Source organism: Mus musculus, chromosome 16 (genome assembly GCF_000001635.26).
Source record: "Mus musculus strain C57BL/6J chromosome 16, GRCm38.p6 C57BL/6J".
Taxonomy (NCBI): domain Eukaryota; kingdom Metazoa; phylum Chordata; class Mammalia; order Rodentia; family Muridae; genus Mus; species Mus musculus.
In genome coordinates, this window is record NC_000082.6 from 24,149,846 (window position 1) to 24,161,434 (window position 11,589).

General features: G+C 43.5%; 1 long non-coding RNA gene across 1 annotated transcript; it reads right to left on the minus strand.

Moving 5' to 3' along the window:
* Window positions 1–8,303: 8,303 nt before the first annotated feature.
* Window positions 8,304–9,714, minus strand: Gm32126. Its single transcript, XR_384786.2, has 3 exons — window positions 9,538–9,714; window positions 8,669–8,744; window positions 8,304–8,553 (listed from the first exon to the last, which is right to left on the minus strand). It is a non-coding gene; the product is annotated as a predicted gene, 32126 (long non-coding RNA).
* Window positions 9,715–11,589: the final 1,875 nt, after the last annotated feature.

Here is an 11,589-nt window from a genome sequence, read left to right on the forward strand (position 1 = left end):
TTTGCCTATTTCACTGTCCCCCTCCCCACAAAAGCTCTATAAACACCTTGGCCAGCAGCTCCCTAGCCTGGGAACAGAGAGCAAGCTGATTTTCACTGTTTTGTTTTGTTTTGTTTTTTTTAATTGTTGTTGCTGTTTTTAAGCCTGCTCCTTCTAGCAACCACTGTGTTGCTTGTGTTGCTTGTGTGTGTCGTTCTAGAAAGGTACACACAAATTCACGGCGGTGGGGGGGGGGATGTCACCTACTGCTCAGATTGGAGCATCCCCCTCCATGTGTCTCCTTTTAAAGATTCTATCACTTAACTTTGATAGCCCTTCACCAAGAATGCATGTTTCTTGGCATGCTTATGACTAGGAAGGAGTTGGCTGACCCTGATTCATAACTGCTCTTTCTTTAGTGGATAAAGGCAGCTGCATAATGCGATCCGTCCCCCATTTCTTTTGTTTGAGCTGCCAAGGATCTCAAACACATGCTACGTGCCTCATTAAAATTATTCTTATTGTGGATTTTCTTCTTCTAACTCTTCTCATCTTCCGGGACAAGGTCTTAATCTTCTCACTCTGCTTTTCTGATCAGGATACCCATTTTGGAAGTAAGGAGCATGTAGGTAAAAAAAAAAAAAAAAAAAAAGTGCAGACTGATCTGTCTTAGGAAAGAAAGGTGGGAAGATCAGTCCTCATTCTGGGGTGGTGGCTATACCTTCATTTGCAACACAGGTTAACCATTAATATTCAAAAGACTAATGATGAATCTTTGCATGGCGCTTTCCATCCATAAAACAAATACTTCCCCATGCATGATCTCATTTTGTAAGTAGCAATTGCACTGTACTGATGGGGTCAGGGAAGGTCAGAGAGATTAAGTGTCTAGCCAAAGGTCAAAAAGGACCTTGGACCTTCTACTGCTGAGCTGGGTTCTGTTGGTTCTTTCTCTCTGCACTCTGTCTCCCATTGACTTCTCTTTTAAGCCAGCACCTTCACCCTCCTCCTGGGCAAGATATTTTTGAACATGAAAACTAGAACCAAACAGATATGCTGTTTTAGTGGGCCTTTCCCGTCTTGAGACGGTCTGTAAAATGCCTGGAAACCACTTATGGCTGAGTGCAGGAGACCCGAGCTCCCTGCCACCTGCCCAGGGTTTCATGCTATAGTCTCTGATAAGCTTCTTCCTTCTCAATAAACTCTAAATAAGTGCAAATTACTTCTCCCTGTCCCTAACCCCTAACTATCATACAGAAGCTTGTTGGGACAGTCAAAGGGGAAAATGGCTGTTAATTGTTGAGGCTTTTTGGTGGGAAGGCACATGATAAGATCTCAGGGCCAGGCACTTCCACCAAGTGGCTCAGTTCTCTGGTTTCCTTTAACATGACAGTACAGTGCTGGGAGGCACTGCATTTGTGATTCTGTTTCCTTCCATCTCAGGTCACTTACCCACTGCCAAGTGCACCGTCAATGCTCTGGGGATGGCCCAGAAGAGCCACTGCCTCTAGAACCATGTGGAAGGACCTTGAAAGGCATGTGTACCAATGATGTTGTGTCTGATCCAGATTAGGCCAGACCCCATTCTGGTTTCCCATTAGGCCCCAGATCCTGCCCACAGTCTGGGGGGGGGGGGGCTGGAGAGGCTAATCTCAAAGGGCCAGATATGAGTCAGTTTCCACACTCAACACCAGGCGTGTGGCTTCCTGAAGCACAGACAAGGAAGTGCTGAATTTCAAAGAGCAAGGTTTTTTTTTTTTTTTTTTCTTTGCATACCATATCCGGAACTGAAACCACCGATTCATTTCACTTTAGATCTCATACTAACATTCAGATCGTCAATTATAGTCCAGAGATAAGATGCCGAGGCTTCATCAGCCCTGTCCTTGTCTCCCCTCACGCCCCCGTTTCTTTTGCTGTGTTATTGCAGGATTCTTCCCTTTCAACTTTTTCGCTTTCAGTGTAAACAGCACAGACTGTGGAAGGTGTGTTGGATATATATATATAATAATGAGTCAAATATCTAAATATCTCTTGAGAGCATGGCTAAGCTCAGAACTTCCCTCTTCCCTCAGTGGTCACCTCAGCTCTTTGTGAGTGTGGCTGTAGGTTCGGTTATCCCATGCCATACGATAAGTGGCTCGGTGAGAGTGACTGACACCTTGTTAGCTCGTGACAGCGGTTAAAAGATGAACGCTGCGGACAGATTCATGCAAAGTACCCTCAGGAGGAGAGAGGCCACTGAAAACAGACACATCCTCTGAGCTCTGCCTGCAGCATCAACCTGTTAGCAGGAAGAAGGATTCCTGCACTTACATAGCAAGTACAAACAACTTTCACATCCTTTCTCTCTCCTGATGCTTACCAGAACTTCTGAGATCAGTCATACAAGCCTTACCCTCCACACTTTAGAGATGACAGGACCCAGAGCTACTGAGAGTGGAAAGATGGGCCTGCGCAGTAACAGTGAGAAATCTACACCTCAGTGATATGGTTCCCAAGTCCAGTCTTCCGGTAACTTCCATCAAACCTTATGTATAATTCTTTAGTGCACTGTAGCCCACAATCTAAAGCTCTAGACATCTGTTGACCTTTTAAGTCTTAAGATCATGCAGGTCAAGGTTAATGGCTAATGGATAATTACATTTACACAACCCCTCTAGGCCTCAGTTTTCATTACTCTAAAGATGAAGAAATGCTATTAAATTTAGTGCTGCTTGCATTTCCAGCACTCTGTGCATGAGTAACTGCTGAATTCAAAGTATTTGCTCTGCAGCCTGAGTGCCCAGGATGGCAGTACTGTTAGGCAAAAACAGCCACCTGACTTCCATGGTAAAATAAGTAAGAGGAAAGCACCATTATCAATAAGACTTCATAGGTCTACGAGAGAGGGGACTACAGATATATATTAGTCCTCCAACTTGGTCCTAGACCATGAAAGATAAGCATCCTGTAGTGTTATTACGATGGGCAGTAGAGACATCCTTGATGATCCCATTGGTCTCTCAAGGGAGCAGGACAAATTCTGACAAAGGTTTTATGACCACCCCAGCCCTACAAATCCCCAACCCTACCCTCTGCTGGTGTTTCACATGCTAGGCCATGCAGTGTGGTCCTTCAAGCCCAGTCCCACCTGAAGCTGAGTGATACTGACTATACACTGACTATACATGTGATAGACTAGGTCCTAACACAGCAGCCAAGGGAACTGTGGTTTTATAAAAGTTCCCACAGTCCATTTGAAAGCAAAGACTTACACATATTATCTGAACTTAGGAATTAGGACAGTGCCTTGGATTGTCTTGGTTCTTTACTATCTTTTCTTTTTTTCTTTTTCTTTTTTTGGAGAGCAGAATCCCATGGTTCTCTTACAGTGGGAGAAGAGAGATGAGCTTGTCCAAGTTTCAATCTACCTATTGCCATTCTGTTCCCATGGCTGTTCTAGAACATTCCCTTGTTCAGAGAAAGAAATGTTAGACTTTTGGAGAGATTCATAGGATACCAACTGGGACATTTTTATATCCTGAAACCCTCTTGCCTTGTCTTTTTCCATTTAGCATCCTTTCTATTGCCTCTGTGGAACTGCTTCTGGGGTGAGATTCTCATCCTAGGGCAGCTCCCTGTCCTATCAGTTTAGATGATTCAAAAGCTCTTAACTATATTCTGTCTAGTAGCAACTTCCTCCTCTGGTCTGCTCCAATCAAGTCTGATCCTACACCAAGTGTGGAATGCATCCCTCTCCCCTCTCCCCTCTCCCCTCTCCCCTCTCCCCTCTCCCCTCTCCCCTCTCCCCTCTCCCCTCTCCCCCTCCTCCTCTCCCCTCTCCCCTCCTCCTCCCCCTCTCCTTCTCCCCCTCCCTCTCCCTCCTCCTCCTCCCTCTCCCCCTCCCCTTCCCCCTCCCCCTCCCCCTCTCCCTCTTCCCCTCCCTCTCTCCCAGTTTCTCCAAAGGGTAAATCTTTGGAATGTCACAGATACTATTTACCTCTTCTCTTGGAAAGACTCCACTCAAAGTTTGGACCTCTTCCCTTAAGTTTAGGGAACTATGTCAATAAATAACGCAGAAAATCAATGTTTCTTACAATAGACACAATAGACAAAACTGGTGCCTGGCCGCAGGTTTCTCAACTGTTTCTCACAGGCTGACACAGTTACCTTCAGTTCTAGAAGGCCACAAAACATGTAGGACTGAGCAATATAAGGAAACTTGTGGGGGAAAGAGGGCTGCTGTACCCCTACAGACATTTACAGCAGGCATCAAAGCAGGGCTATAGCTTAGTTGTAGATTGCTTGCCAGCAATGCAGGAAGCACTGCGTTTGACCCCAGTACCACATATACCAGATGTGGTGGGCCATGCCTGTAATCCAAGCACCCAGGAGGTGGAGTCAGTAAGATGGCTACAAAGTGACCTCATTACCAGCCTGGGATAGAGGAGGCACTGCTTCAAAAACAAAACAAAAACCTGGGTATACTGTTTTATTTGCAAGTGGGGAAGAACCCTGATTTTCTTTCTTTCTTTCTTTCTTTCTTTCTTTCTTTCTTTCTTTCTTTCTTTCTTTTTTTTTCTTCAGTGGATGTTCTATAGGGTTTTTATCCATTTGCTTAAAAATTTTTACATAGACATTTCACCTCTATTAGCTTATTAATCTACTTAACTGTCTTGTCAGGTCAAAACTACTGCGTGGTGTCATCATATTTTAATTATTTTATGAGCACTCTGATGTTTCTGAGGTCATTATTATGGGCCAGAGTTTTAACCTTTTGTCCTTTTATCACTATCCTGGACTGTGATTCAACCACCTGACCCCTGAGTGACCTTGGGCAAGTCCTTTCTCTTACGGTGTTCTGTAATCATGGAGAGATTTTAGGGCAAACTAAGATAATCCCTAAGACCCTAATCTTGGCTGACCTCTAGCAAGTGATGCCCTTATCACTACAGAATCAGAGAAACGAAGCTGGGTCCAAGAGGGCAAGCTTCTCCTCACTGCCTGGCACCCTTTGGTATGAAGGGAATAGTCAGTCTTTATCCCTTTATCTAAAAGATGAGTAGCCCATGACCCACTGCAAGCAACAGGGTGATCAGTATTTTTTTACTGGAGACACTTTGCTTGGTTTAAGTGAAGAAAAAAATTGAGAGAAAGTTTAAGTCTTGAAACTGCTAACGTCTTCCTGTTACAGTATGTGGGGCACCATGGGGGCGGGGAGTATAAGCCAGACAGTCATTCTTAGGGGTAACCTCTTTGGTTTATGTAAAATATGTGACTCAAAGCAAATTCTTTCTTGTAGTCTGCCATGCCCAAAGAGGACTTAACCTGGACTAAAAGTAATTTGAGCTTTTCATCTATTTAATTGATTGCAATTTTGCATTTTATGTTGTGATGTCTAATTTCCAGAGGAAATATCATTTACAAACCACATAAATGGTGATGACGCTTTTGGAAAAAGAAAAAAAAAAAGTGAGGAGGAAAGCCCACGACTCCTAAAAGTAAAGATTTCAGTATGAACTTGCCTATTATTTGTACTTTACACCCACATTCTTGAGTCTGTTATCTCCAAAGTAATTTCAGTTTCTAAAGAGCATTTGGTACTCCTAGAGGCTTGGAAAACAGTCTAGTTTCTGCAGACAGAATTGTATCTGTGTGTGTGTGTGCTTGTGACTTTAGGAGTGTGTGTGTGTGTGTGTGTGTGTGTGTGTGTGTGTGTGTGCACGTGTGTGCCTGCCTGCCTGCCTGCCTGTCTGTCTGTCTTTGTGAGTGTCTGTCTCTCTGTCTGTGTCTCTGTCTCTGTGTGTGTGTGTCTGTCTTTATTTGTGTCTGTCTCTCTCTCTCTGTGTGTGTGTGTGTGTGTGTGTGTGTTTGGGTGTATGTGTTAGAGAAACTGCATGAGACAGGCTGTTGGGCAGTATTGAAATTAGGCTGTTTTCCCATAGCATAGAGAAGGCTCTAGCATAGTGTGAATCTTATGGGGGAAAATATACAGTGGATGCCTCTGTATAAATTATGATCATTTCAAGAGCCTATCGAAATAAATCACAGCCTCTGACTGGCGAGGCCTTGGAAGCTAGAGGGGAACCAACTATTGCCACTTTCCTAAACTCCTATCATTCCTATCTGCATTCTACATGCCTGCCTTATACCCACAGATAAAAGTAGTTTTCTCCACTTCAGAAAAGAAGTTTCTTTTTGCAGTAGATGGAGATCATTATAGGAAGCCATAACAGGTCAAAATGCAAAGATCAGCTGACTGCAGGGTGATCAGACGCAGCTAATATACATTTACAGCATGTCCCTTACACATAAGGTTCAGGGAACATCATGGAAGAGGGACAGAAAGATAGAAAAAGCTGGAGGACCAGAGCATCTGCTGTATGAGAACGTAAAACAGAAAGAGGACACGAAATAGAGAGAGAGGAGAGGATAGATCTGGATGAAGCTATGGAGAAGATAAATTGTATAAAACTCTTTAAGAATTAACAAAAGTGTGGCTTAAAAAAAAAAGAAAGAAAAGAAAAGAAAAGAGATAATCCTCCAAAGTTTTTCTACTTTAACCCTTTCCAGGAGATAGTGATAATGTGGCTCAAAGAAAAGGAATCTCTTGTCCCAGCCAAAAAAGAAAGAAAGAAAGAAAGAAAGAAAGAAAGAAAGAAAGAAAGAAAGGAAGGAAGGAAGGAAGGAAGGAAGGAAGAAAGAAAGAAAGAAAGAAAGAAAGAAAGAAAGAAAGAAAGAAAGAAAGAAAGAAAGAAAGAAAGCAAGCCAGTCGATATAATAACTCAAATGGGAATAAACCCTATAGGTGACTTCCAAGTGAGATGCCTCTCTCTGTTACATTTCTTCTCGTTTCTGTACCGGTGTTACAAAAGATGAATCCTAAAACAAAGTCTTCTGGTTGTATTTGGGCTAAATGTTTGAGTAAGTTCTCAGGCTTGACGACCAGTTCCAAGGTACTGGGTGACAGGTGGTCTCTATTTTTGATCACACACTAAACGTTTGTGCCTACCAAGCCATAGCGAGATAAATTAGTTGCTTGGCATCAGAAGAACATGAGTCATCTTTCTCACCAGCAATAAATCCAGTGCCTGGCACGGGGCAGATGAAATGCAAAGTGACAGCTGAGATTGGAGCATGCTTGCCTCCCTCTGTCCCCATTTCCTTAGTCCATTCCCAAGCTGGCAGACAATGTTGCACTGTCCTTGCAACCATGGTCAAGGATTTGTCAGTACTGATTTTTTTTTTTTTTTTTTTTTTTTTTTTTTTTTTTTTTTTTTTTTGTAGCCGGTAGCTAGAGGAGGGCAAGCGTGAAGGATGTTTGGGTATATGACAACTGACAAGCAGGTGGAGACATGAGGTTCATGTGAGTGTCCCAGCCTCAATCCTCACTCTGCATGACATTGGACATGACACCTGTCTTTAGGGACTCCATTTCTCACCTGAAACTTGAGGGGGTTCCCTTTCTACTTCCAGCAAAGGCTGGACCCATGAGTTGATCAAGCCTTTCTTTCTCCAGCATGGTGTTGTGGGTTCCCAAGCAAGCAGCAGTTCAAAGATTTCTCACCCCAGTTAACAGTTCTGACATAAGTACTTGAGGTCATTGGAAGCTGGAAAAGCACACCAATAGCAGACGCAAAAGAGCAAGCCCAACTTGGTCTCTGCTCAACACCCTGGTGGTTGTGAGTCCATTCCCTGCCTATTTATTTAGTTTTGAGACAAGACCTCTCTCTGTAGCCCATGTTTTCCTCAACTTGAGTGTGACCCTTTCACCTAAGCCTCATGAATACTGGGAGTAGACATGTACCAGTATGTCTGGTCTAGTTTCCTAATAGAATCTTCAATTATTTCTCTGTTTTTTGTTTTTGTTTTTGTTTTTTAAAGTTAGTGTCTGTTCGACAAAGTTGTCTTGTGGATCAGAACATGGAAGCCATGGTGCTTATAAGCCTAGAACCTGAAGAATGGAGTGCTGAGATGTGAGGATAAAAAGTTAAGGACACTTCCTGATTCTCCATGCAGACACAAGAGACCAACAGGTTCATGGTGAGGCGTAACCCAGATATAAGGTAGCAGATGCTCTATCTGGGCTGCTTGCTTTGTGCACTCTCTGGACCATGAGGATTACACTAGAGGCCCATGCACAGTTACCATTATTTCCTCTTTCTAATCCAATAGGAGGTACCTCCTGCCTCACATCTTACGCCTTCCTTCTTCCTTCTCCTTTTCTCTGGTCAACCAAGGATGCCAAATCAAAAACTCTAGTACAGATTTCAACCATTCTTCTTTAATCTTCTAGATTGTTAAAAGGTAACAGCTCATGGGCTCTCCCCTTCCTTTTGGCTTGAGGTCAGCTGCAGTTTGCCCCTACAGCAGTGACCAGGAAGCCTCCGTCTCTTCAAGTCTTTTCTTGGCATCAGGGTGATCAGCAGGTAAGCTGGCAATGGAGGTAAGGCTGAAGCTATCTGCTAGAAATGACACGTCTAGTGTAAAGCATGGCCTTCCATGCTAGTCTGCAAGCGTATGCAGCTACGAAAGACTTCAAAGAGGTCATTAACTTCAGTGCCCCACAGTGTGGAGTGTGGGAGTTGAGCTCTGCAGGAGAGAACAGATGTGTAGAATCATGTGCAATAGAGGCAGAAGCATTGTCAAAAGCACCCAGATCACATTCAGCTTTAGAATGATGAAGAGACAGAGACCCCACACTTACGGAATTCTTGAATTAAAGCACCATTGCCAATTTCCACAACCTCTGAGCCTAAGTGTGGTTCTTATTTCATGAGACCCTATAAAATATACATGGGAGAGAAACCACATGAAATCAAACTTTGAGGTTAACTGATAAAACAATGGGTTGTTATAGTAATGTAAAATTGGGTAAATAAATTTACATTAATATTTCAGAACTCCCATTTACCCTACTAAAACTATGTCACAGATATTCCTGTGTACAATGAGTGGTGGATATACAATTATGTTTGTGATAGAGATATAGGACATATGGCTATAGGAAGAGCTTCACTACACAGATTTATGTTTGATCCAACCCTGAAGGCTGAATAAACCTTGTAAAGGGCAGTTTTCTAATCCCAGGAGGCAGCTTGTCTATGATGGCCCAAAATTGGGCTGGACTGCATGGAAGTTAAGCCAAGAATGAAAGGGCTTATGTGTGCCTTGGGCTCAAAGCCTGTTGCTTACTGCTGTATAATCTGCCTTTCAGGCCAGTGCTGGGCTTCAAATGTTTAGTAACTGGTTCACAGTTAGGAAGCCCCCATTTGTTCTGTTTGCTAGTGTCTGCGGTGAAAACTTCCGTCACGACCAAGTTCAAGCTAGCAGTGGAACATCCCTGAACATAAAATATGCAAGAGACACCAGCTCTGCTCCACTGTGTACCATCTAAGCACAAATAACATAAGTAACACCAGTGTATACTTACTAACAATATGCCAAAATAAATAAGAAACAGCAAGTTGTCAGCATTTAGAATCATTTTGCTAAATTTTTTTTTGGTTCTGTGAATTAATTATTGTGATTTAAAATAATGCTTTCAAGCCAGCTGACAGGACTTCTGAAATTTACCAGTCAGATCTTGTGAACTGAAGGACACTTGGCCCCCCTGGAAGTCCACGGGGAGGAGGGTCATGGCGTCAGACCTAGCTTGTTGACAGCCTGTTGTGTCACCAGGTGAGACTCTTGAACTTCTTGGAGCTTTACTTCTTCCATGTATGACATCAGTAATGACATCATGGTTATTTTCTGTGGTTAGGAAATCAGCCAACAAGAGCACAGTAAGGAAAGCTCAGAAAATCCTTGCTCAAAACAAATTCAGATACTCAATAATCAGATTACAAGATGCATGTGTGTGTGTGTGTATGTATGTATGTATGTATGTATGTGTGTATGTATGTATCTTGAAATAGGCTCTTAGTTGTAGCCCAGGCTGCCTGGAATCTACTATGTAGCCCAGGCTGATTCAACTTTTAATCCTCTTGTCCTCAGACTGCTATGATAACATGTGTGTCACACACACACACACACACACACACACACACACACACACACTGGAGAAGGCTACCCAAGAGCGGTCCATAAGAGAAGCAAGGGTAAAGATAATGGACACAGTAGGCCCAGATGGTTTGCAATTTTGTGGAACAAAGAAGACAAGGGGGAGTGGTGAAGACAGCATTAGAAAGTCTTCTAGATCCTGCCAACCTGAAAGTTGAGAGATCTGCTTTATGCCTACCTGGGAAACAATGGCCCTGGGGAAATAATCCCCTCTGACGAAAGGACATATGTCATTTCTAGCACCTGACTGTCGAGTACCAATGGACAGTAACTGTGAAGAACTGCAGAGAAGCAAAGACATCTGTAACCAAAGTGAATTCTCTCTTTAGGAGGGGATGTGCTGAGCTCAGGGTTGGAAGGTGACATTAGAATTGATAGCTGCAGACAGTCATTTGTTTTCAGGCTTTGATAAACATTGGGAAGGGTCTAGCCAATGTCAGTACTTCAAGAGTTCTGAGGTGCCTGCTATGTCCCTCTTGCATTACATGACACACACAAAATCGTCCCGTGACCGCCATCTTTATCAGCTCCAGGCTGAAGCTTCTACACACAGGCTTTAGCTATGAGTGTTCTTTCCTATGGAAAGGTCGCGTCTCACCTATATACCACCCATACAAGGCCCTAATCATTCTGGCACATGCAGGAAGGTGTGTAAAACATCACCAGAATTTTACTGCTGACAGGGAAACTGGCAGTTTCCTGAAAAAGGCAATGACCTTAAACTTTCTCACAGAAAAGCCTTGGTGTGGTTATAGATCCTTTTCCTTCTGGCTAACAAAACATAAATGTGAACCAGATTTGCATCAGCAGGCTAGAATCCTACCACCCATCTCTCTCTCTCTCTCTCTCTCTCTCTCTCTCTCTCTCTCTCTCCTCTCTAACCTTCTCTCTCTCCCACTGCCCTCCTCTCTCTCCTCTCTTTCTCTCCCCCTGCACGCCCCCACGGGTATATATACTTGACCTCATCATAGACGCTAGGCATGGGTAACTCCTCCTCCTCACATCAACACCCCCCCCCCATGGAATATCTGGAGGTGGAGCTGGGGAAGGCACCTCTGTGAGATCAGTGCAACCTCATATGAGGTTTCCGGTTCTCTACACAGGCAGCCACACTTGGCCAACACTGTAACAGTAGAGAAAGGTGAACTCTTACTTTTAAGCTCAAAGTTCACAGGTTCAAATACCACTGTGTCAACTGTTCTCTCGGGCTGAAGCTTCAACACAAATGCTCTCAAAGATCCTGCCATTTCAGGAATGAGCCTGGTGGCTGAATTTAGATCCTTTCTCAACAAGACCAGTCTCTTGCCCAGAATGAAATGATTTAGCAACTATGCCAAGACAGATATGATATTTCCTTCCTTTATCACATGAAATTCAAAGACAAGAAGTGGCTTGTCCAGGTTCCCTGAATGGCTAAGGACAGGAGCAGGATTTGTGACAAGGTCATTTCCTTCCAAGATCAGGCTCCTGAAAGATTGGGTCAAAGACTATTGTCCTGTAGCCAAGAAACCAGCACTGGAATGGACAGCGTTAGCATATAAAATAGGAAATGACATTGTGCTATCC